General features: G+C 45.2%; 1 protein-coding gene across 2 annotated transcripts in view; it reads right to left on the bottom strand.

Moving 5' to 3' along the window:
- The window catches only part of fz2 (frizzled 2), a 127509-nt gene that overhangs the window by 86215 nt on the left and 14158 nt on the right, over nucleotides 1-27136 (bottom strand). Inside the window, exon 1 of one of the 2 annotated variants that reach the window (XM_069111743.1) lies at nucleotides 5637-6278. The exons of the other annotated variant lie outside the window; for it this stretch is intronic. The gene's annotated coding sequence lies outside the window, so the exon portion shown is untranslated. Of the gene's footprint in view, nucleotides 1-5636; nucleotides 6279-27136 lie in introns of those variants that run through there. 2 annotated transcript variants of the gene reach the window in all.

The raw sequence follows: 27136 nt of genomic DNA on the forward strand, positions 1-27136 counted from the left end.
GTCACTCTCCTATCGACAGGAACAGCGAACGTTTTGAAATGGGCTGTTGATATTTAACGACTACATTAACCGTGAACTCACAGCAACCGCAACTTTGTTACCGTTTCTTTCACATTTTATATTTTTCTCGTAACTTGTATATAAGACCGTTACTTTACGATCAATATATTCAAGATACAAGGTGTTAATTACTTCGGAATGGAAATATACATTGGAGGAAATGGAACGTGAGAGAAACGATAAATTTTAGATCTCGGTAGGTAGATAAATGGGCGAAGAATTCCTGACTTATACACATGTCATTGTAAATTCGTTACGTCGGATTAAATTTGTCCGAGACTTCAGCCAACGCTTTCAAACGGTCGACTAAAACTAAAATCGTGTCTTATCTGACGTATCAAACGTGACGGAACGAATGAAATAAAACTTCATAGAATCTCCTTTCCCGCTTCAACGTGATCGTTACGCGTTAAATTCCGGAATTCCTCGTTCCAGTGTCTCGATAAAACTTAAAACTCGTGTTTACAAAAAACTTTCACCCGTATCTCCAAATACATCGCTGATAGAGGGAAACGTGTTCCAACACCTAAGCCTAGCCGAGCCATATCCAGCTTCCGACGGCATTCCCGATCTATCGAGATCGATCTATGAAGACATTTTGTCTCATGTATTAGCGGTTACAAACAACTTCTAACTACTCTCACCTCTCCTGCGTCGTTTTCTACGTAACGACCATCTACACAAGCTTCTCCAAGTACAAATCGTAATTAAAGGAAACACGTTAGCACGTCGAGTTTGTTAACGGATCAAAATATATCTCTCCGTTGCGAATCAGCCATATTTTCCCCAACTTTCGTCACCGTTCTTTTTCCGAATCTTACTCGAACGTACGCATGACGCGAATTTCAATCGGGAATTTTCCAATGGCTTTTGATTTCCACGTTTCCCATCTAACGGATACCCTATCTCGAGAAGACTGGATTCCACGACGATTGAACGTGCTCGCGATATAAATATGTATATACGTACCGACTGCAGCAAACTACAATCTTCCACTCGACTGACTGCAAACGATATTCGGTTAACGTTCCTTCTTTACGATCGGTGCGACTCGTGTTCCTCGGTTCTGATTTCCCTGGATTCGAAACGAATGATAAAGACAAGATAAAAGTGGGGAAGAGAAAACGCGAGAGGGAGACAGAGAAAGTGGTAGGTTGTTCGATCGAAGGAAAAACGATCGCACGTTAGATGGATGGATAAAGGGGTGAACGAGGAACGGAAGAGGCGATGGAAGCAGCCGTTTCCAATATAGGAGCGTGCGCGTACTGGGGGTGAGTGGATGCCAGGCAAGAGTAATATACGTTCGTTCGCAGGCAAGACTGATGTGGCGACCGCGTACAAAAGTACAGACAGCTTTATTTCTCCCTATCCCTTGGTCCGCGTATTTATCATACGTACCGTCGTTTTCATTCGTATAACGATCCATCCATAGATCTTGCAGCTGCTGATCCTCGACCGCAGGACAAGCTGGTAATCAGACGCGAGAACCGACTCGTCTACCGACTAACGTTTGTCTTCGCGTTAACACGCGAGTATTAAACGCGTACGTACGAACGTAAGTTGGTCGCAACATCGAAAGGATACTTTCATGCGGAGCAAAAAACCGGCCCCGATTGAAATAAACGTCGCGACGGATCGGAGACCACGGCAAGAGGAATTAGTTCTCCGTGTGGTGTCTCTTTCTCTCTTTTATTCCGTAGGAGAGGCACTGCAGAGTGGACGTGTCGCGTGCACGAGGACGGTAATTCAATGGAGTACGCGAGAGACATTCTTGATCGTTCGTCTCGGACGTTGGAGAGGACCGTGAAGAGCAGACATCGATTAGCCTGTGCCACGCAGTCCACTGGAATTTTCAGACGCCTACGCCCGTAGCCTGTCGTTTTCCACTTCGGCTGTTCCTCTCGACTCTTAATAATAATACCCGGTCTCTTTATACAGGCTAGGAATAAAGGAAAAGGTTGGATGATAGAGGAAGCGGAAGACGAATAGATGAAGATAGACGTGGAGAGGAGAGCGTCAGGGGAAAGGAATCGAGGAGATATTCCGTTGGCAAAGGGGGTTGTGGACGGCTCGAATGGCCGATATTACGGCCTCGGGCGGTAATTCGTATCGAGTTTTCCGTACCGTCCGGCCAACTCGATCGGAAACGCGATCAAGATGACGAAAGTAATTTTCGGACGATCGGGAGACGCGTCTCGTGCCGCGGGCTGATCCCCGATAAGGAAAATCAAACTGTACCGGGTGTCGACCGTGAAATTTATTCCGCTACGTTCCTCTCGGCCCCGTTATATCTGTCTCTCCTCTGCTCGCCACCCGCCCTAGGAAACGCGGCGAACAGTTAGCTTTGATCGAAATTGCCAATCTAGCCTCGATATTTGTGTCGTCTTTGTGCCGGACAGAAGTCGGTCGAACGGGTCCTATTCGAATCGAGAGCTAAGAGTTTCCATGGTCGCATTCAGGCTCGATACAAGAGGGATCTTTTCGTTTACCGAGCAGATGGCGAACGTAGAAATACGAATTTAGCTATCGAGATAGCAGGCAAACTATTTCTCGTCGTATCTGTCGGATAAGCGCATTCTATCGGAGACAGAAGTCGAAACTTGCGACGAGGTGAAGCGCGAGACTGGTTTGGCGGAATCGACCATTACTCGAATATAACGCGCAGTTACGTAAACTGTCGTCGATACGATCCATAATTTAAGGTGATTTGTAAAGAACGACGCAAATGCCGATATATCGAAATTCTACTAATCATTTTGCGTACATGATCCGCGATGATGTACGCAAGTACAAATACGAGGAACGTACGACTCGATTTGATAGAATTACCGTCTCCATTTTGGACGTGTACCACGTAGAATTCGAATCGATACTACTGCCATTACGATCCGACCAAACAAGCGCAAAAAAAAAAAAAAAGTAAAACAGACCGACCCTAAGGAACCTTAAATAACTATGAATTTTAACAATCGCTTCTCTTCTTCCCTCACTTTCCACTCCATCCTGCTGTACTCTCGTTTTTTATTACGCGGATCCGGCGAATTTTCAACGCGGAGGCTAGTAACCGTGGAGCGACATATTGGGTGATAGCCTGGCCGTGCTAATCAGAGGCATTCCCCGGCCGACAAATGGCAATTTAACGCTGTCGACCGTCTCGGTCGATATTCGAGCGACCCTTTGACCGTCGACGCTAATGCATGGCCGGCCCTTTATTTCCGGCTGTCACCCCGACGGGCCGACGATACGCTCGACGTCGTTCGTTCGGTCCGAAGCGGTCGGACGTGGGTGCCCGCCGACCGACCGACCACGCTTCTCTCTATACGTCGCTGAAAAGGACCACGCCTCCTAGCCAAAGGATTTAATTACGAATTAATTGTGATGCACAGGCGCGTGGGTAATTCCGGCGGCAGGTAATTGCGCCGCTAGATACCTCGTGCCGCTCCTCTCTCTACACCTGTGCCTCCTTTCGCCCTTTGTAAACCGCGCCCTGGCCCCGGTGTCCTTTTATCAAAGCCATCCGTCCAACCCCTATCGAACCACCCCTCCTCTTCGAGCCGATTGCAAGCTGCCTTATTGCTTCGATCGCCGCGACGTTGGCGTCGAATTTCGATCGATGTCTTCTACGGCGGTCTCGGAAGAGCGGAATGCGTTTGGTGGTCAGGATTCTACGGGTATAAAGACACGGGAGTCGAGATCGAGTGTACTGGCCGCAAGAAAATGTACATGTTTGACGATCCGCTTTACTTTGTGCAGGGTATTGGGTCGTGGTCGATGGTGATACGTATCAAAGGTGGAATACGGTTGTTTCAGCGACAGATAGAAGAAAATTTCAATGGCAAAGGGACGAATCCTCGCGTTAATCGTCGGAAGAACGTAAACCCTTGAGCAAATTAATCGAGAAACGATCCTTTTTTAATTATTCCTGCTTCCACGCCAATCTCCGATCTACGATCGCCTCTTAACCTTTCAGCGAACGTATATTTTCGCAAAGACAATTTCAATTACGTGGATAATAGTAAGGTATTTTTCTTTGCGGAAAATCGCAGGATCGCGCGAAGGAGCAACGATTCTTTGAATGAAAATATTACGATATCGAAGAGATTAGCAACGCGAATGACTCGTCTTCTCATCCAACGATCTTCCAAGTCGCGTTACTTCCAACGTTCTTCCTATGTCAACGTGTCCACAATCCACGTTCTCACCCTCTGTGTCCCTATAGCATGCAACAGCATGTTTTCACGGAACTGCACGGTGCTTACATCGCATCCGCCCTCCGGTCACCGGATCGCGAGCGAACGACGCGCTCGCATATGCGTTTTTCGGGCTTTCAATGCCCCGGTAACGAGTGGATTGCTCGTGTGTGGCTCTTCTTCCGCCACGCCCAAACGATCGCTCGAACACGCTTGGGCTACGCGCATAATTGCGAGATAATGCGCGGGTGGCGCGTACCGTTCCATTGTCGGTTGAACTCTGGGCTGCCAGGTGTCCCCGGGACCAGGCCGCGGGACAATGCTCCCCGACGGATAACAGAATTTAATGAAGCGGGACCGCCACTTAGAGACGTCGTGTTTCCACGACGTGACAGTGTGTCCGATTCAAAGCGCTCGTTACGAGGGGGCGATCCGTAACGGGGGCACGCTCTGCTCTTCCCTCCCTATGGACAAAGAGGGACGTCACCCTCTCTCGATGGACAGAACGCGTATACCCTTCTCGATAAGATGCTTTTTCCGTTCGGACGTGTCGCGTTTACGAAACCAAACGCGAGAAACTGCGCGCGTCGAATCGATGTGCTCGTTCCTCGGATGGATTACCGACGTTTTGCCGTCTGTAACGATCTATCGAGGATCCTACTGTTGGGGCAATTTGGAAATTTTGTCGAACCAAGCGCGTAATCGCTGTATTTGTTTTTGGTTAAACGAATCGGATAAAGGAATTTATTGCTTCGAGGACATTTTGCAGATACGTTGACCGGCAGACTGTGAATGTTTATCAGGGTCGAATCGCTGTTCAACGTATACGTTCGCGATAGAAATATATTTTTCTTGTTTTGGACGATTCTGCGAAGAAGACGTAATATTCTACAAGGAACGTTAGAAGACAAAAATGACGCTACCCAAATCGATAGATTTCTGGTTCCAGAGTCCCGAATTCCGTTTATATAGAAGTTCGGAGGTTTACGTTCTATGAATTCTAAGCAGCGTTTTCTATATTCTCTCGATCGAGAAAGGTGGTCTGTCCTAGAAACTGCATAGACTATCGAATGTGCGAATTTATCAAATATATTTTTTGAATGAACCTTCCATTTGTATAACCAGGGACGACACCTCTAACCGAATCGCTACAGTCTGCGCAACCAGATCTAAAATATAACCAAGTTGCGCCATAAAGGTTCTTTCATCAAAGGATAATTTCAATCGCTGCAATCTCCAAAACAAATCTCAACTTTTCTCTACGCTGAAAACCAATCATCGTGTTACATCAATCTTCTCCCTAGACATCCCAGAAGAAGCTGGCCTACCATTTCGATCGCTGTTTCTCATCTACCTTTCGCGGATTCGTCTTATTGTACTTCTTACCTGTTAGCCGGTGTCCGATCAGATAGCGCTAAATCGTCTGCCGAGCAGCGTCCCTCCTTACGTGCTGTGTCAACAGCGAGAGATTCCGGTCATAGCTACGATTTATGGGACCAATAAAAGAGATTCACCGGACGGCACGCGGAAACTTCGTCACTACAACGTTCGATCTATCGATCCATCAACCACTTCGATCTGCCGAACTCCCGAAACCGATAATTCAGTCCCGGTCAACTCTACTCTCTTCCATTGAACTTCATTTCGTCCGCAACTCGTCTTCCTTTTTTCCCTCTACACTTCCACTTCGGAACAACGATCACAGTGGCTGAACAGTTTCCACTAGAAGGTCCATACGAGGTCGTTTGTTTCCTGAAATCTCGCTCGAAAGCGCCAGTCCTTTGTGTCTCGACGCCTTTGTCTCGCACAAACGACAAAAACTAATGGTCCATTTCGAACAAGCCGTCTCCTAACCAACAAACGAAGCGACAAATTTACACGATATATTTCTTCCCCTTTATTCTTCGATTACTAATGCACGCGATCTGAGCAACAGTATCGATAAGACTCGATCTAACGTCGAAGGAATGGATGCGTCGCGTTGGCCGGGTTGCCGGTCTGGAAGGCGCGCGAGAAATGCCCGCACCGCCCGGCGGCGCTCGCTTTTATCGACGCTCGCGAGAACTGCGCGCGTTCGCGCGCGCAAGCGTGCACTTTCTCTCTCGCCATCCTGCTCTCTCTATCTTTAGCTTCTCTCCCGTTACAACCGGCAGAACCCGCGTTCCTCCTCCGCGATACTTTCACGCGCGTTGCCCGGTGTGTGCGTGCCAGGAACTCGAGCGCTCGCGCAATCCGGCCACACGGCGACGATACGCGACCGCCGATAAAGACGCGTCGCATCGCCTGTACGCGACTGCCCCTTTCGCGCGGATGCGTTTCTTTCACCGCCTCGCGCCATCGATCTGCCGCGACTTCCGACCTTTCTCAAGTCGAGAAACCGCTCCATTCCTTACCCTCGTCCTCGTGGATGAAACGGGCCAGCTTTTCGATTGTCTCGCGGATCAAGTTCCACTGAACTTTCGTATTCCATTATTGTCGTATCTCCGGCAAGTACCGTAGGGGATTTTTATTCGTTTTGATATTTCTTTACGATGATTTCATTTTGACATTGGTGTTGAACTATAGGAGTACTATATTTCGTATCATCTGGTTAAAAGAATTTAATTTAAAGGAACACGGTTGAAAGAGAAATAAGTGATTCGATCCAAGATCGAAAAGCGTTAACGATAGATGACAATAGGTGTTTGTGACAATACTAATGATACGTTTAATGTCTAAAATATAATAATAATTTTTGAACTATTATTTTTTCGAGAGAATCGAGCTATCAATGTTTTTTATGCAGATGAACATATTTCAAGAATACTCGAAGAAAACGCTATAACCAAAAAAGATAATCGAAAAGAAATACGTGCCTTTTCTGTCAAAAGTTTGTGATAATAATATTTGGTTTAAATACGGAGGAATGCGAAGAAAGAAAATGGAGATCTTGAGGAATTCTTGGTAAAATTCTGAGCGATCATCTCGTTTGACTATCATCCAATAATTTTCCATTTTCTATGATACACGGTTATGGAACGTGAAACTTCCAACAATTAAGGGCCACGAATACTTCTTGAATCTGCATTGCAAATGCGGAACGTGTTTTCTCAGACGTTAATCACAATGAACGTAAAAGTGATGGCTTTTCATCGCTAATACGTTTCTCCCAATGTTGGAGCGTTTGTCCCGATATCGCCTTCGAGCCCCAGACGAATTTCCTTTTGTCTCTTTGTAGTGTCGCTTCTTTGTATCATCAAAGTGAATTTCAACGCAAACAGTTAGAATTGTGTACTTGGATCCGACGAGTAGAATGATCAAGAAACGACAGCCTGGTTCGTTTGTCTTTCGCCCAAAATTCTCATATACGTCAAATAAATACAAATTTCGATGAATATTCCTTTTTCTCGATTCTCTTTCTTGTCGAAAAAATATGGCGTACGCTATACATTCGTTTAAATTTCCATAGTTCGTATTCGAACGGCGAAACGCGATAAGTTTCGTATTTACATCGACGGATTGGTTAAACAGGACAGGATAATGATTCAACGTCGTTCGTGTGATGAATAAAAGAAAAGAAACGGCTACCAGATTCGCTTGGAACGAAATCGGTATAGCATTCGTAATACAAGCGACACGGAACGAATCTCGTGTAATTTTAAATAGCAGGCACCACTTATACGATCGAGACAAAACGACGAGTCGACCAAATTGCACGAGGTTTTAGTTCTAACTTTTAAATATTAACCGTGTTTGAATCGATAATTATATCGAATGACTCTTAAAGGACTTTTGTTCTTTCGATATTTCAGAATTTCATAACAATTCAATTATCTCAGTAGGAAATAATACACATACGTGAAATAGGATAATCAGCTGATTCGTAACTTGTATAATCTGTTTTCAAAAATTTCCGCGAATAGATTTATTAATATTCTAACGAGTCGTATCTTGCGAGTTGTAAAATTTATCGATGGTATTAATCGATGATGAGAATACCCAACGTTCCGATGGTGAACCTATCAGTGAAATGATATTACTCGCGCTGAATGTTTTAATAGCAGCAGAATGATACTATGTAAACCGAAAGTTGACGAGCGTTTCGTTGGAAATTCGTTGATAACGTTACTCTGCGGTAGTACCGCGATTAGAGATGAAATTTTAGCCAAAATGTTAAACAAAATTCAAGCGTGTCGTTTACCTCCAACGCAATCTAGGCTAATTAAAATAAAATGTCGAGCGTACATCGTGGCTCGTTAGCGAGGGAATACTGAAATTTAAACATGTGTCACGCATGTTACGTGTTCGTGAAGGGATTTACCAGAGACTTGTAACCGTGTAATGCCCGTGAATAATTGCATATAATGTGCACGTTGTAAAATTAAAAGGGTAATGTCTTGCGAGGACTCCCCGCGTACTTTATAGCTTCATAAACTTCACCAGTAAGAAAAATGGCAGTGTAAAGCCTGGAAATATGCGCGAACTATGTGTATCTACGAACGAACGTGCTTAGCTGTTCTTGGTGCGAAGAAATTCGTTCTCGAAGATATGAAAACGTATGGAATGGGTCTTGAAAGATTTATAGTTCCGGAGAAATAAGGTTTCCGGCGTTGTTCTTCTATTTGTCAGTAAATTTCATTGCTGCTCCGAATACAAAATAAAATAAACAAATACATATATCGTTGTAATATTTTTACGGCAATTGGAAACTGACTTGCGAAACGAAAGAGTATTAACTTTTACATTCTGTGAAAATCGAGAATTTTTAATGCTCTTTTAAAATTTCTAAATTACGTGGTATGTACAATTCGATTAAAGCGACTGGGATATGGAACACTAGATTTTTAAAACTTGTCAAGAACAGGCAGTGTTTCCTTTTTAATGGAGGTAACGTTAAAGTAACGTTTCGAAGGAACGAACGGATATTCGTATCTGCACTTCTTGCAATTTCCTTGGACAGAACGTTGAATGAAAAATTGAATACTCCGAAAGACATCCTAAAATTATGTTAACTCTTAAGTGGATCGTCCCTTAACCAGAGATTTCCATAATCCATTTAATTCTACGATAGAACTAAAAGAATTCTATTCTTGTATTTCGCTCGTACCTTCCATTTAGCCAAAAGGCATACCAATTTCTTCAGAATTTTTTAAAAATAAAATTACGATATCTGTAGATCCACAAACTCTACCTTACAAGAAGTAATCGATTAATTTCTCGCAAGCGATTCTTGGGAGAGCGTCGATTATTCGATTAATGTCGTTCGGAGAGTGGCTCTCGATCGGTCTCGATGACACGCGAGCGCTCTGGTGGTTCGATTCGCACGAAAATCTTTTCCACTCGATCCAAGGCCGTTCGATGCAGATTCCTAGCGTTCGACCATCATCGCGAACGCTTCTCTCTTCCAACGAGTTATTAATATCTTAATTACATCCGACTCGTTTTTGCGAGGACGTCTGGTCGATCAGTATTACAAGACAGGACGAGATTTCGCGGGATTAAAGCCCACGACGTCCGGCGACCGATCGTCGATACGACCTCGCGTGCTTCTGACGTACAGCGTGTGATTAACATCGTGTATCGTGTAACTGGCCTTCTCAATATTGAGAACACCCAGCTGTTCTCTCGTAATCCGCTAGCTTAAGAGATTCCTTGCTAATGAAAGCTATCTATGCGTCGCGCAAATTCGAGCGAATGCCAAAGTATCTGTTAGTTTTGGCGAAGGAGAAATATCGATTTGGTGGAAAAATTAATTTTCTATTCTTAAGGATATTAAGATGCTTGATTTTAGATAGCTCACGCGTCGATATTCTCGGTAAAGCATCGTAAAATCTGTGCAAAATTCTTGGAATACCTTCGGAAAATTAGGATCTTCGATCAAAATTTCTATAAAAATGTCGTTTTCAACAAAATTTCGAAATTTACAAAACAATGGAGTGGAATCGTAGAAGACAACAGACATTAAACGCATAATTAAATAAAGTAGTAACATCAACTAAACTGACATTACCTTCCTACCAACTTAATAATATTCAAGCGTTTGTATAAATATTTAAGCGTTGATACAGTGAATCATTGTTAACTAAAATATTGAAATTCGCGATGGTCATAACATCGATTTCGAACCCCGGGGATTTCGTACGAACCGTGACGTGTGTGTCGATGCCATTCTTCTAACTATCGCGATATTCTACGTTATGACTAATTAGACCAACTATGTGAAATAACTTTTGCAAATATCGATCAAGTACGCTGTCAGATATTTTCAAAATCTTTTTAGGAGTACTTTTAAACAGACGCTATAAAGCTCATCGATAAAGTGTAGTTGTTACACGCTACATCAAATCTGTATACACGTGCCATGTTAAACGCGTATTTCTAATTTTGAGAATCAAATTCGATAACGTCGATGATTTTGACACTTGGATATCTAATGAACACCCATCAACTACCTACTTCCTCTAACTCCGATACTTTCCGCGAACTCCGCTCGACCTTTTTTCGCAGAAGCAACGCAAATAGCTCGAAGCAGCGATTTTTAATTCCGAAAACAAGATGCAAGCTCGTCGACATCGAAAATTTCGCTGGCAGTAACGGGATGATAAATCGGATATATGTGTGCGTGTGTGTGTGTGTGTGCGTGTGTGTATACGGGGGAATAATCGGGCGTAGCGAACACACAGGGTATCGATCAAATATGTTAAATCGAACACGCGGCCTGCAACGGTGGTTCCGTGGAATCGGAATTAATCGCAGGCATCGCGAGCCTCCCCGATCGGTCGTGTAATCAATTGCATATTCAACGGCACCAGCGGCTGGAAAAAAGCGCGGCAAAACGCGCCTGGGCCAATATCAATTCATCAAGGGTTAAGGGATAATTCGCAGCGGCATTGCGGCGTCACGTGGCCGCCGATTATTGCTCGCGAAATGAATCGTAAATTTTCCCATATACGAAGAGAGTAGGATAAAAGGCGAGTGAACTATCGTCGGCCAGTACGTGGTTTTAAACTCGCGGCGAGAAAAAATACAGGGGCGAACGAGAAAAACGACACGTGCGTAAACAAGCGAGTGGTAAGCTCGGTGCAAATTGGCCAACTCGCTGAACGCGGATAAACGTTTTAATCGCGGCCAAGTACGCGGCACCTTTTCCTTTTTCTTCGCCGGATTATCTCACAAACGACTCTTCGCGGTCTTTTAATCGAGCAATCGCAAACATTTGTGTCGGGGGGATACGTTTGTTCGCGTACATCGCGGCCTGCGTCGTCGTCGGCAGTCTCTTAGACTGCGCCATCGTTTCATTCGCGCCGACAGGTCATACGCTACTGTAATTAAGCACGTGATAATTTGCCGGATAAGGGGGCATTGTGTGGTACGTATAGTTTTTGAGTTTACGAGGGAGGTGATACATGGAGCTGGAGATTAACCTCAGCAGGGTCGAGCCATTTCGATTTCTGCGGGTTCTCTTAGTTTGAATATTTTAGTACTTTGCCGTTATTTCGTTTATCGCGCGTGTGGCTATTTTTATATTAATCAAAACCGTCGGCACTCGTATATTTAACGTAATTGCGGATATTACACAGTTTACTCGGTGAATAATGCGTAAATCCAGAAAGCTGCCTTTCTTCTTAATTCATCGAAGAAGAAGAATCAGTTCGCAGGAAGAAAATCTACGATTCCATTCAGTTGGCCCGACTCTGCGGATGCGCGATAAAATTCACCATAGACTCTCTTCTCTCCTAATCTATGAAAGACGAACAATCTCATTGGACGAAGAAAATCTACAATTCCATAGAGTTAGTGGTGCTCTCAGCCCATAAAGATACAAGGAAACCACCCAATCCGAGGAGCATTAACGAATCGAGCCAATTTTTCAGCGGGCGCGCGTAATATTTCGACGCGGCACGCCCGACTTCCATTTAACGCGATAAGCAGCCGCGCTCGTGGTGGCATTCCTTTCAACGTCGGTAGACGTCGACCTACCAACAACGCCGAGAGAGAGGAGAACCCCCTTGGAACTCGGGGCCCCGTATCTGTTTAGAGACGCGAGAGCGTCTACTATATTACCGCGACTAATGGTAATGACGCTCGTAATTCTCGGCGATAGTGGCAGGGGCATGGGTCGAAGGGAAACGTGTCCGAGGCCCGATACCAAATGAGTTATACCGTCGAACCGGCTACTTAGCCGCACGATGCATGAGGTATCTCTGTGCGCGGAGCAAACTCGAGCGGAATCACGCGAGAAAAGTATCCAGAGGAAACAGACGGGGATAAAGGACCCGATTCGTTTAAACGCTAAGCCTCGACACGTTCGCGATAGGTACTTTATGGAAATCATGAAGCAGGGAATTACAAGTTTCCGCAATTAACCTAAATATTCCTGAATTTTTCCCTTCGCGTTATATTAAATGTCATTCGTCCTTTATTTAGAACAAAATGCATAAAATTAGTTTACCGTTCGTTACGTACTTGTTAGAAAAGAAGATCGAAAGAAAGAATGCGAACAGTTTGTATTACCCGTTATTATTCGTTCGGACAAATAAAAGAAATTTTCCTGCCCTCGAGCTCGTTGACGATCGATCTATCCGATGATGAACAAACGTAATATTCGTCGGCGATTATTAATGTATTGATTTCAAAGGTATAAGAATAGCGCGTACGTTAATGCCGTTTGCCACACCTATCGACGTCGATACGATACCACTAATGCATCAGCAATCGACGTACACGTTCCATAAAAGCGAGTATGTGGAAATTTAGCGTGGAAGGAGCGGCTATCAGCGTACGAGGATTCGATCGTGGATATTTATACGTTCGTGGAAAATTTTAATTGCAAAATTCTATACGACATGGAAGAATATACAATGTATTCGATATATCCGTTACAATATTTGTAGGTTGAAACAAATCTTTCTTTAATTGCATTCGTACAAACCTGAACATGCATAAATATCTACGGTTTAATTGTTGCTGGCTGAAAATAAAAGTGATGGAAAACGATGAGTGTATCGTAACATGGAGAATCCACGATTAAAAAGAAACGATATCGTGTTATAACGAACGAACGAATTAATTTTTCATTATCTGCCACGTGCAAGTTAAAAATGCAATTTATTACGAATAATCACCTCGTTGCCACCGTTAAGTGGCATGCGATCATCGTCTCGGCAAAACATTTGTACCGCGAATCTCGCTGCTATCGAGTCGATGCACAGAAGTGTCGGTACTCCGTCGTTACGGATAAGTGGATACATTTATATTTAGACTCCGTAGAATAGTGCGAAGATTCGTTACTCGCTTATAAGAAAAAGAAATGTTATTTATAGCTTCTTATCGTAACGTAATAGAACATAGTTGTTCATTTTCATTTATATCAAGCTTTCTTTCGTCCGCCAATTTAACTTTAGAGTCACACGGCGTTACAGGGCTAAATGGCCGGCAGCCATAAAGAAAAGAAAGGTATATCTGTAAGGGGTGACGAAGGGACCCTAACGCATATTTATGCTCCTCGGGCATTCTCGTTTAGCGATACGATTAAATGCCTGTAAATGCTTCTTCGGCCGTCAGTTTGGTTCTCTCGCGTGCGGTATCGCGAGCGTTTCGGCTTGGTCGCGTGAGCGAGCGTACAATGGGAAGTCGTTGCAACGCGGCTAGACTATGGAAGACGAGGAAACGAGATAAGCCATACTCGCGCGCGATGCGTCCTGATGAATAGCTGGTGAATCGGCATTGAAGTCGTACGTGACCATTGTATACTGGAACAGTGGCCGCGTAGTTTGCATTGACTTGGTTCTCGCGCGACGGACACCCATTGTCATAAAAATCCGCACGCGAAATTAATAAGCTCTGGGGAGGGTATGGTTGCATTGAAAGCTTGTTACTGCCTGGGTGAAATAGTGGCTGGCGATTATCCGTGGAATCGAAATAGTCTTATGAATAATGCATCGATGTATCTTGCATGGCTGGTACACTTTGTATTACGGTAGATTCGCCAAGATTAATATTGGTTGCTACTTCATTGGAGAACCGGTCAATTTTTAGAAGTTGCATTTTTTTCTTCGTTGCATCCTGTTTCGTATTTATCGGTCAAAGATCTATTACATCGATGGATCAAATTGAGCTTGGTACGACTGCAGTGGCGTTCGAAAGAGACGAAGAAACGACTACTATTGCGGCAAATCTTCCATCAGAAAGTAAACATTTCACCGACGCGTCTACCAAATCGCTAAACACTGTTTCGCTACGTCGATGACAACTTCTTCCAGACTATATACGCACGACTAAGGAACGGTTCTAGAAATATAGAAATCGATACGGTCCAGCGATAGTTGCACGTTCGTCTCGTCATGGCATCGATGGACCTTAAAGAGTTCGAGGGGTCGGATTAATTATTACGAGATCCGCCTAGCCTAGCGGCCTCTTACTTTGTACCTGTACTACGATACACAGGTCAAACGGTGGAGAGAGGTCGTAAAAAATCAGCAGGTCTTCTTCCACCGGGAAGCTTTTTCTCGCGGGGCCACACGTAGCGTATCAACGGCGGTACACACGCGTGAACGGCCCTTCTGGCTAGATGCATCATGTGGAGCATCTTGTTCTTCATCTCGGTGACGGTCCTCGTACACCCTCCAACCCCTTTTTCCTCTTTCTTTAGCGCTCCCGCGGCACGAGAGGCTCGCCCTTCCCATCCGTATGCAACCGGCAACTTTATGCTCTCTCCTTCGCGTTTTCTCTCCCACCTCTCTATTCTCCCCTCTCCTTTCCCTGTCTCACTCGACTCTTTCTTTTTTACTTTTTTTGTCGAAGCTCGAAGAAGAAAAAAAAGAAGACCAAGGAGAGTACACCGCCGAGGTAATCAAAGGGGTAGGTGTATATTCGTGGGTACTTTACCCCCTCCTCGAAACGCTCTGGTGCTCTCGAGGTACACGAGGAACACGCGGGAGCGTTGCCGAACAATCGTTTCGGGAGCTTTGAAGTCTCCTCGGCTACACGCCCCCGTCGATCCCCCTTAGCCTCGTCGTTCCATCAGCCACGTACCCACTCGCTTCGTAGGGAACCAAACGCGCGCGTATGACGTCGGGCATGGATGTGACACGGTGTGCACCGAGCCAGCCCGCGGGGAGGGAAATAGGTCCCGACTCTCCACCCACGTAGTAGCACAGCGGCAAGTATACAACGATAATGTCGTCGAACTGGTGGTACGTACATTCTGTTTTACAAAGAGGGACCCCGGCCCATCGGTGGGAGGAGGGTCGGTTACGGTACGCGACGATGGTGATGTGCCGATGGTGATGGCGATATGTACGATGGCGGTAGAAGTCAGCCACGGGATATACGCACGATGGGTGGCACGGGTGCTTAAGGGGCTAATTACCGCTATTTCTCCCTCGGAGATTCGCACGATGGTCATCGTGCACGTTGGATGGTACCTGCTTTGATTTATCCCTCCGCGGTATCTTTACGAGAGAGAAAAAGAGAGAGAGAGAGACGGTGCACGGTTGGGCTTTGTGACGACGCGTCACGATAGGCGTACTCCGCCTTGGCTCGCTGTGCTCCATGTCGCGGGGGCTAATCAACCAAAAAGAAGCTCTTCTTCCTCTTTTTGTCTTTGTCGCTCTATCAGCGTGCCTGATCTTGCGTTTTCGTTCGTCGTCCCTTGTCATTCTCTCGCGTCTCCGTCTTCATCTTCTCCGTCTTCGCTTTTTTTCATCACCCTGTCTCTCTCTCTTTCCCTCTCTGCCTGTTTGTCTGTCTGTCTATCTGCCTGTTTCTTTCTCTCTCTCACTCTCTCTCTCTCTCACTGTCTCTGTCGTTCTGTATGGAGAAGAAGCTTTCAGAAGGGGCGGAGGTGTGCTCCTCCTACCCGTAGCCGCGTTTCTTTCGCGGCCGTGCCGCGAGAAGCCTTTGGCTTCCGATGCCGCGTATGCAGAAAACATCGCGGAAGTGGCCACTCATTGTCCCGGAGTGGCAGTCGAGTACAGCTTTGCCGACGACGGGGTAATTAGTTCGTATTATACTTTGTGACATCGCCGGGGTCGGCCAATGAAGCCGAAGAGGATCCTCCCTTCCGCTCGTGCACTCTCTTCGTCTACGCCTCGTTGCCTCGCTTCCTCCTGGCGTGCTCCTCTTCGAATCCAATTACGATTTCGGTCCCCTTGCTCTCTCTCTCTCTCTTTCTCTCTCTTTCTCTCTCTTCTATTCCTGCATCGGACGCTGTGGACGTTCCGCGTGCCTACGGTGAAACTCTCTAATTTCTCCATCTTCCTCGTGCTTGTTTTATTCTCTCTTTCGTTCCTCGATGGTTCTCTTTATGCACGCGTCGCTTCCTCTCCTTTCGAACTGTTCCACAGCGCGATAGAGAGCGACTCGAGTGGCCAGAAGGACCAGCCGGTGCGCGAGGCTGACCGAAGCCTCTTTGTCGACGAAAGATCGTCGAGTATGCCGCTACATCGCGAGTGTGCAACACCCTGGAGCATCAGCGAATCGCAAACATTCTCGACGAGGCTTCACAGCCACAGCTATATCTTTTCGTGGCCACGTACGAGTCAACGAGCATGTTGCGCGTGATAAAACTTGCGAACGATATCGGGCCGTTATTAGGAACGTCGAAAAATTGACCTGCCTTTTTAGCGGAGAGTCTCGTGGCGTGTGAAACTCTTTGAAATTGTCGCATTTGAGATTCGTTGGAGTTCGAGTTAGTCTTTTAGACGCATCGAATACAGAGAGGTAGATTTCGTGGAGCTTTTTCGATGAGTAGACCTGTTCGAGGAAAGATACGATCGATAGTTTGTGATATTCGATGATTGGCTTTTGAAAATGATATTCGTTCTAGAATGTCATCAACGAGTGGCAATGGTAGTTTATATACCTGAGCGAAATGGGAGCTGTGCTTATCGTTTGGTGATAACATAAGAAAGGAAACGGTAAGAATGTGCTGAGTTAGAGGAGATAGTAATTTCTAAGTAGTTCGATTAATTGAAAATTCCCCATAGTTTGACGCGAAAGTTTAGGAGCGTACGACGAACAGTGTGCTGACACAGGCACGAACGTTTCTTGAATATTTGCAATGAGTCTACGATATAGAAATAACGTTACTTTTATCGTGTAGTAAAAATTCGATCGTTATCGATAATTATAATAAACCTAATTTTCCGCCATCGGCCTTGGTAACCTCGTCAAAACGATTAACGTGTAACTGCTTCTTGTTAAAAGTAGCTCTTCGTTACCGTGGGATCGGATCGACCACGAGGCGCGTACGTCTCAAAGATATCGCGTCTATGACAATATAACATAAATTTCCACGAGAAAAAGCACGCTCGCCTCGAATCGTTGCGATTCGAAAATTTCCCGTGGGCCACGCTTCTGTTCTCCTTTCGTCCGCCCTGCTCGCCTCTCCCATCAGAGATCGAATCGCCGACGTGGTAGAGTCGCGATGAAACAAGCATTGGAAACGGAAACGCGACCGGAAAAAACTTCGAGTCAAGGATCGAAGCGAATCGGGACCGAAGACGTTTGCTTCGTCGTGTGTAAGAAACCGACTGAACCGAGAAAAAAGCGTATTCTCCTTGTGTTCCCCCTTGTCCGCCGCCTGTCACCGACGTCGCCCCTTTTTTGCGTTTCTTTTTCCACGAATCTCACGAGCCACCCCCGTCTCAAAGCGACGTCTCTTTGGACGTTCGTGAGAAGAACCGCGCGAAGAAATTTCCAAGTGATTCGTGAGCTCGCGAAATGGTTCATCGAACGATTATTCGATATAGACGAGCGATCTTGCTCGTGCGTTAACCGGCAAAATGTTCTCGTTAGCTTATGCTTTAGGAATATAATACGCAAACCAATCATAAAGAAATTACAATGTCTTAAACCTTGGACGAGTATTGCCGACCTACTTTTTCCTCTTTGAACTTCCTATTTAATGGAATTATATGATTCGCAGCTTCTGCAATCGATCGACTTTCGTACATTTCGTACTGTCATCTATGAGATCGTTTAGATTAAAAAACGCGCGAAACGCTCGCGAGACAAGGATCTTGAAATCAAAGCGGGAAGGATCGACGATGGCAACCATCGAGTTAGTTTGCAACGAAGGAATAGAAAATTTCGTTGAAATATGGGACGACCGTTTGGTTAACGTTTGCAGATTAACTGTGACGGAGATACGAGTGATTCGTTTCATTTATGGACGCCAATTGTGTACTGACAGCGATGCGTTACGATATGCGGTTTGATTTGCAACATTTGTCTTCAGAACGTTGCTGTACGTGTTTGACAACGCCACGAGGAAATTGAATTCGCATTGCTGCGAGATACGGACGCGCGAAATATCATTTGTCGATCGAAACAGAAATTTAAGGACGATTTATGAATCTTCGTTAATTAAACGTTACTCGTCTGTCGAGTTCGACTAAGAAATATCGTTTAAACGACAAAAAGATATAAAAGCTGATTCCGATTTTCATTCTGTGGATTAAACCATATTTTCTGTTTAAACTTACGAGAGATAAATGATCTACGATTGTAACTTTTTACGTCTGAAAAGCGCGGAAAGTTTAAACGGAAAGCTTAAACTTTTTAAAACTCTAAACTTCCACTGACCCAAACTTTCCATTAAACGTAAGAAACAGGCAAACCCTAGCATCGCAATGGGACGATAAATCATTCTATACTTTTATTTCCACGACAGGCTCCCAATGTAGTCAGAACGACCAATTCGTGATCTTTCATAGCAATTTTATAGATTCGTAGCGAACCATTTTTCTAGGAATTTAGTACAGACGTTAAAAGCTCGTTTTCTTCTTGTAATTCGTTTATCAATTTCCCCTATAATCATCGGTAATGCTAGTTTTAATTGTTCTTAAGAATTATAAATAATACGACGAGAAATCCGAGCCGCGTCTATTTCGCTTACCACCGATACGCAAGCGTAACTTCCAGCTTGCGTCGCCTGTGGAATAGCGGGCGAACGATGAAAATTGCTGAAGCAGCATCTGAAGCATCGGTCTCTGACTCGCTCGGTCGTTGGCGAATGAACCGGCGAACCTACGCAGCAGAAACTAACCAACATTTTTACCAGTCTACTCTCGAAACAATCGTATGTACATATACCTCGAGTGGCACGATACATTCCTAACATGTACGTAATCTAAAACTCTGATTATCATTCAGAGGCGTGCGTCGACGTTCATTAAACAGAGTCTGTTCAACAAGCTCGCTGACAAGCCATCAGGACGAAAAAAAAAAAGAAAAACGTGACAGCATGAGCGAAAAAATAATGCGTTTTGTGTTTGGTTACTCGAATCGATTCCGAGGCATCGATCTCGCCGAACGAACGCTCTATTTTCCACTTTTTCTCTATGGCACGCGCCCGACCAACGGACATCGACGTTTCTGAATAAATCATTCTCGCGATCGAGTATTCGTTTGCGACCGCCTGATTTCCCGACTCGCCGAAACTGCCGAGCGAATCTCTGCGATCCGGATGTGATCCCGTTGAAAAAGTCACCCCGGTTAAAGGGTAAATTCAAAGCCACTCCCGATCCCCGCATCACCCCGCTCCTCTGGCCGTGTCCTATTTTATTCTAGAATTAATGAAACACGGTAGCGTACGCCTGTGGTGGTGGTTCTTGAAAACCAGCCTTTCGCTACTCTCTGGCAATTTCAAACCGCGTTTTTCAACCAGACGGCTCAAAACCAACCATTGCCGCAGAAACAGTTTCGGTGTCTTTATCACGGGCCGGATTATTTATCACTGGCGTGCATCCGCGGACGAATCGCGTGACGGATTTATTCGCTGCCATTGTTAATTGCTCGTCAATGTCCCACGGGATGAATGTGGAACACACGGCAGAAGGGAAAAACGTTTGGCGCGCGAGCTCTGGAATGTCCAGGCTTTATTCTCCGAGTTACGAGGTTCTCCAGCGTGGCCGTTTCGCTTTGCACTGACCTAATCTGATGTTTACCGACCTCGCCATTCCCGTTTTCCTAACCGAGAGAAACTTCCAGCTTCGAATTCGCCGCGAGTGTCTAATTATTCATCTGTTGCTTTTCTCTGAAATTGTAACGTTGTTCCGTGGTTTCGTTAAGCTTGTTCCGAGTTTTTCAAAACTATCACCTTAATCGAGTGACTCTTTTGTAATAAAAATCTGACAAAAATAAATTTATAGATGATACCGTATAGAGTTAGTGGACAAGAAGGTCTTTCTAGAAGTAATTTCGATTTATTTCCAAGGCTCCCGTATACAATAGTGCGACAACTAACGGTACAAGTTACAAATTACAGACTATACGTTTTTTTCTAATAGGACTTTTCACCGGATAACTTGTAATTTGCGACGCGTGCAAAATTTCATTCGTCCTATTATCAAACTCATTTCTATCGCCTAAAGTATAATTCAGTATGTTCGTTTTTGAATAAATCTGGATTACACACAGGTAAAAATGTCCAGGAGTACTCAGACGCGAAGCGTGCAGGTAGCACGCAGGGTGACAGGGTGCGTACACCGTGCGGGTGCAAGGGTCCGCCGTGGTCTCGCCTTTTCGCGCCCTTCTTGCGCCATTCTTTCCTCGCAGCATCGGCGCATGAACGGATGCTAGACCAGGCACGCGTGCACGCACGTACGCACATCGGTACGAAGCACACGAATATATAAACGGGCGAAAGAAAGTCGCGTCGATGAATTCTTTGATCCACGCTGTAATTAGTTGGTGGCAAGGAACGCGCGGCGAGCGCCAGTTCCCCGTTAGAGGAGGCCCTGTAGCAGCAGAAGCTAGCAGCCAGCTAGGGGGTGGGTGGTAAAAATGTTTGAGTGCCGATCAAAGTAGTACGACTGTGCCCTGTGCCGGACTCGGCGGGGGCAGCAGCCAAGGGTGGCGGTGCTAAGGAAAGAAGAAGAGAAGGGGCTGGACGAGAAGAGGGGAATTCACCCCCGTCGTCGACGCCGCCACGCGCTATTGCCGGCTAGCGTGCCATTGGCGTAGCTTCCACCGACTTTTTCCTCTTTTTCTTCCTTCTCTTCTTCTTCTATCTTTTATTTCCGTCCTTGTTTCTTCGACGTACTTGCTTTTCTACTTCCTCCTCGATAGTACGTGTCTCGTGTAATGGAACGTTACGGGCGAAGATTTTGCGCAAGTTTCGCGGTGGAATGCAGGCGCAACGAATCTCGGTGATTCGTCGCTGGGACACGTCAATACGTCTCGAGGGGTAAACACGAACATTGCGCCTGGCCGTAAAAAATTCTCGGGGGATCGACGAGTGAGACAAAGAACGGTCCAAATAATTCGAGACGGCACTACGCCAGTGTTAGAGAGCGCCGTATGACACGTCGAGAGCGGCACTCCGCGCCCTCAAAGCACTGCCGCCATCGTCGTCGTCGTCGTCGTCGTCGTCGTCGTCGTCGTCGTCGTCGTCGTAGTCGTAGTCGTAGTCGTTGACATCGTTGTTCTTGCGTCGTAACCGTCGTACGGATCCTGTAACGGCTTTGCCTCCACCGAGACGCGTATCAGTGTGAGAATTTAATGCATTCGCAGGAAGAGCGAGAATAGATAAACGAAACGCAACACGACTCGCCCGTTTCCACTTTCAATGCAACATTCCATTCTCGTGTATCTAAGATATCGTGGTTTTGGCTGTTTATAAGGAAGTATATTTAAGAGATCGTTTTTTCGGATCTTACGAACGAGGAGAGTAAACCGAACGCAGAATTTTAGGACTTTGTCCAGTGTGATGGTAATTGGCTCGTTCGCAAGACGGATTTCTGTTTGATCCTTTCGGTGAATTCATATTAACATCCAATTACGCAGTAGGCTTCCATCTTCTTCATTTTGCAATTACAGAGACACTTTTTTTTTTAATATTTTTGATAAAATTAGCGTTAATTTTTATCGAGATCCAAGTACGATCTCCTAATTTATTTTCGTTATACCATTTCAATGGTAATTTAATTCGGTGAATTGCGGCTAAAATATTTCAAACGAGTACCTTTAGTAAAATCTTTCAAGTATCGGAGATGTTTTTTCATTTACAACAACGATGAAGAAGCTATTGAATACACCAACCGTATTGACATATATAGACGTAAAACTTAAATCTCTATAAGATAGAGAGTAAATTTTAATCCTCATCTCGCGAAAGCGTTTTCCCCTGGCTCGTACCGGAATCTCGGAAATCTGACTAAAATCGTTAGAAACATTTCCAATAAATGCATGGTGGCGCGTGGGAGAGTAGGAAATCCGTTTCGAGAAGTCAGGGATTGAAAGAAGAGCGCGGACGCAAGTAGGTGTATGCACGCGCGTGTACACGAGCGATTTTATGCTCGCCAACCCTCTTTTCCGCGCGGCGTAAACCCTCAGACACGAGAGGGAGCCACGATGGGGGTTGCACTTTCAGACGTGAATTTTCACGAAGCGAATAAAGCGTGTTAAAGCCCGTGTTTTCATGACGCTTGCACGCCGCCACGCTCGAGTAATATCTTAATCCTCTTACACGAGAGAATGGTAACCCAAACTACGAGCGTGGTCCTTCCTGAAAAGTGGGGCGGAAGGATGGATCCGCTGAAGGAGAGATCGCTGATCGGCAGATACACCGCTAGGATCTGCTTATGACGTATAATAGCCTTTCCAACCCAATCCTGTTTACTTTTAATTTGTCAAGAATGTCCGCGTTTAATGGAGTGAATTTAGTTACAGCGTTTCCTCGTTATATTTATCACAGCGTGTTTTTAGGGTTACGTCTGTTTCTCAGATGTAAATTCGATCTTTGCGACCGAAACTAATTCTGATATTTTAACTTCATTCGTGATTCCACGAGTACGTTATATCTTCTACATAAAAATCTTAAAGTTCCTGCGTTGACACGTATTTGAACGATGATTCGACTGGAAACAAATGGCCAAGACTAAATTAAAACGACTCGGCCGATTCGCCCACTTTTACAAAGTCGCAGCCCGAACAAGATAACGAAAAGATACAAAGAACTATATAATAGAGCGAAGAACTAAAATACGAGATCGGAGGAAATTAACCCCGACAAGAGAGCTCCGGTTGAATATAAGATCCGCTTTCTCGAAGCGAATTATTCGTGCCTCTGCTCTGCTCTCGCGATTCAACAGAGACATTAATACGATCAATTAAAACGCTGCGCGCAAGCTGACGAAGGAAACGGGGGCAGGGAAGAGAGGAAGTCCAAGATGAATATTGCATAAATTCGAAACTAACGAGGAACGGAACCGATCCGGATTCGTAACTTTGTACTTTCATCGGGGGTCGGCGCATATTGTCTTTCTTGGCCGTGACGCCGGTGGCAAAGGGACGGCTAGGTAATATACGCACACTGTTGTGCCAGGAATCGCGGCAAAAGGTCCATTTAAATTTTAAAGTGGCTCATGAAGCGACGATCTGCCGAAGCCTAGGGCTCTCTCTCTCTCCCGAGCTTAGCGCGTACGACCGCCACAACCCCCCTTTCGGGTGAAAAGCATGGTAACCGCGATCGATTCGCATGGTGAGCGCCCCCGCGAATTCCGACGGAGGCATCGGGTCCAACCCCCGCGTGCACCCAACGCGGCAGTAATGCACCGAAACGTAGTTACAGTTTGTAACTCTATTTTGAGGGACATGCACGATGTACGCGGGCTGCGTGTTCCTCCCTATGGCGGCGGAACAGCTCATCCCGGTCCCCTTCCACCGGCTCGCAATATTCTCTGCAGATAACGTTAACGGTTATGACGATGTTGAAGTAGTGCGAGGGAGAGAGGGGGGCGGGATGGCGTCGAGGGGTGGTGCAGTAGTGTCGAGCATAGAGTCCCACACTCTCTCTGTCTCTGTATACGTATGTATATATATATATATATATATATACACGTATATATATATAATTTGAAAATTACCGACTGCGTTCAAGACCCAACCCCCTTTCTTCTAGCGTCGCTTTCTCCGCTTTGCTCGAAACGCCCGTAACATCTGTGTCGTAATTATTCGGTGCACGCTCGCCTCGAGAGCGTTCGACGCACCGGTTGATCGATAGAGCGGCGTTCGCTCGTTCGTACGCTGGTCGATCGTTTAAAGAGGTTCCTCGAGGGGCCAGTCGGAGGGTAGTTGGTTTACCAGGAGATGATCGCTCGTTGCCACTGAAATCGCTCTTTCAGCAAGACAAATTGGGCGACGAAGGAGACGTACGAGTTCTTCGTCTCGAATATAGGGAACGTTCTTCTTGGTCGTTCTACAGGGGGAAGAAGTTTACGGTACGAAGAGTAAGATAACAAGCTACGTGAATGGACGGTGATGAGTCGCGTTCTCGTTACGGAAGAATCAACCCCTTTCTCGCGGTCGATCACGCCAGAAACAAGATAAACCGAATTACATTGGACGCAGAGAAGCGATGATCGTAAATAACGGATGAACTAGCGTTAACCCGATATTCCAGCAACGGCGACCTGTCGTGATTTATGAAACGGCCCTAATAACGGACGTGAGCGTCGTAAATTAAGGAGGCGAGCATCGCCGCGCTTTAATCCGCCCGTTGTCTTCCCATCTGTTGGCGCGGATCATTGCACGTCGCGTCCACGCACGGCAAATTCTTTCCATCTGATTAATTTCCTAGTGGAAATTAATCACCGCGGAGGGGCTTGCGAAACACGAACGCCAGGACGAATTCGGTTCGTCGATCTACGCGGCACACGACGCGTCGAGAGACCGGAGTACACAGCACACGGCAGAGGGTTTCGAATAAGGGAAAGCCAGAAAAGGGGGTTAGGGGGCGGCCTACTGGAACCCCTCGAAATATTGATTGACATCCGGGTGACAGATTTCGCTGGCCACACACCACCCTTTTGCTCGTACCGAGAGCTGCAGCGTACACCGAGCCTCCGAGGCCACTGCTACACTGTTCCTTCCATATTCTTTGTCATGCTGATTTGCAGCGGTGCTCAAATGCCACCTAACATCTGCGCCAATATTATCTGCACGTATCTGAATCTTTACGCTGTAAATGTCGTTTTAGGTGACTAGATTTAGTCGGGGTGGAACGGAATTGCTACTTTGGTTGTGGTTTGATGAATTTGACGCCATTGGGAACACAGATAAGATAACGGTGTAAATGTTAACGGTAAAATCGTCGATTATCTGTCGAAGAAGTACGAATATAATCAACCGTTAATTAAATGTAATTATCCGTTTTTCAAATAATAAAAGATATATGTTTCTACGTACAATTTCCAACATTAGCGATTGAATTTATAAAGATCTCAATTTTCTCTGCTTATTTCACAATGGAAATGAGCAAACCTTGATCGAGTATAATTACTAATAGCGTATTGATATCGATATTCGCGTCTTGTATTTTTCATCGTGCATTCCATGTGGAGACGGTGAAAAGAACGAGAATCGAGGATGAAACACGAGCGATGAACGTGATAAGGGGCGGAAGAAAATTAACCCGTCGCAAGCGTACTTTGGCGGAGGAAACAGAAAATACGCTAGTGAAATATAAAGGATACTCGAGGTTCTGTAATCGAGTTACGTCTCGTGATCTTCTTTTCCGAGGCTGCTGCTCGATCGTGCGTTCGTCTCCTTGTGCCTGGTGAAGACTGGTATTAATAACCTTAACGTTTCATCCCCTACGCGAATCCTTGCTTCGTTTATTTATCGGTGTTACGTATTTTATATTTTCATATCGCCATTATTCCCTATGTTAATTTGCTAAGGGCAGAATATATTAATAATCGATAATTGATGTTCCGCGTAAAATAATCAAATTGCGAATACGAGATAATGGTATTTCGAATAATATGAATAATTTAAACGATGTTAAACGAATAACGTAGAAATAATAATCAGACTATCTTCGACGTATTCTCGACTGTAGCTCGTCCGAGTTATTTAAATTTTTAGCTAAGAATCACGTATATGAAAATAATTCAACGTTATTATATTTGGCAGGTCTGCGTAACAACATAATCCTGTGTAAGGTGAAGTCGCGTGATAGATAGGTCGTTGATTATGATAACGGGAATCGACGAAATTACACGAGTCATCCGCGAGGTATCCAGCGGACAACCGACCTGGAATCAATCGAAAAATCCAATAACAGTTGGTTTTAGCGAAAACGGATACCAGCAGAGCGCAATTACGCGATACGTATCGTTGACGCGTCGAGAGAGAACCATATCGGTAAACTCGAAACGCCATTGAATTTCAAAACGAAAATGTAATTTCCACGGGGCGGTCGACGGGAGACTCGTTATATTCTACGCCGATGGCGTGGTTCGGTCTCGTGCACGACTCGATGCGCAATATTTCGATGTTCTCTCGCTCGAATGACCCGTCCGAGCTGATAAGGTACGACCCTTCATTGGTCCACACACTGCTCGTGAATATATATTTGAAATATAAAAATTCTGATGCTTCCCAACGGCGTTACCACGAACTGGAACCGAAGAAAGATTTGGTTGCAGATGCACGGACTTGTTCGATGGAATCGAATACCTTGATCGGAAATGTAGAAAAAGTCTGTAAGGGACACGCGTATCGTGAAAGATTGTTTTGGTCGTAGAGAAAATTTGAAGATTTTATTTCCTCGTTCGTAAGAAAATTTCTTTACTCGCAAAGTATCGTCCGAATTTATTCGAATACAACGACATTCGCGCGCACAAACGCACGTATGTGAAAATGTAGAATACTCTGTCGAACATCTGCACTGCGTTCAACGCCTCTTTCCGAGATACGAAGAACGAAAAGGAAACATAGGTCAGTCCCCTAAAAATGATCGAGAAACGTGTATCACGATCGTCCGATCGGCTCGATCCTTTTCTTATTTAAAAAAAGAAAAAAAAAAAGAGAGAAAAAATTCGACAACGTCGAACTCGTTCGTGTACTTCAAACTCTCTCTTATCTAAAAATAGGATTATCAGTTTATAAAAGAA

This window comes from Bombus flavifrons, chromosome 4 (assembly GCF_040668555.2).
Source record: "Bombus flavifrons isolate JBK064 chromosome 4, iyBomFlav1_principal, whole genome shotgun sequence".
In the NCBI taxonomy this organism is placed as follows: Eukaryota; Metazoa; Arthropoda; class Insecta; order Hymenoptera; family Apidae; genus Bombus; species Bombus flavifrons.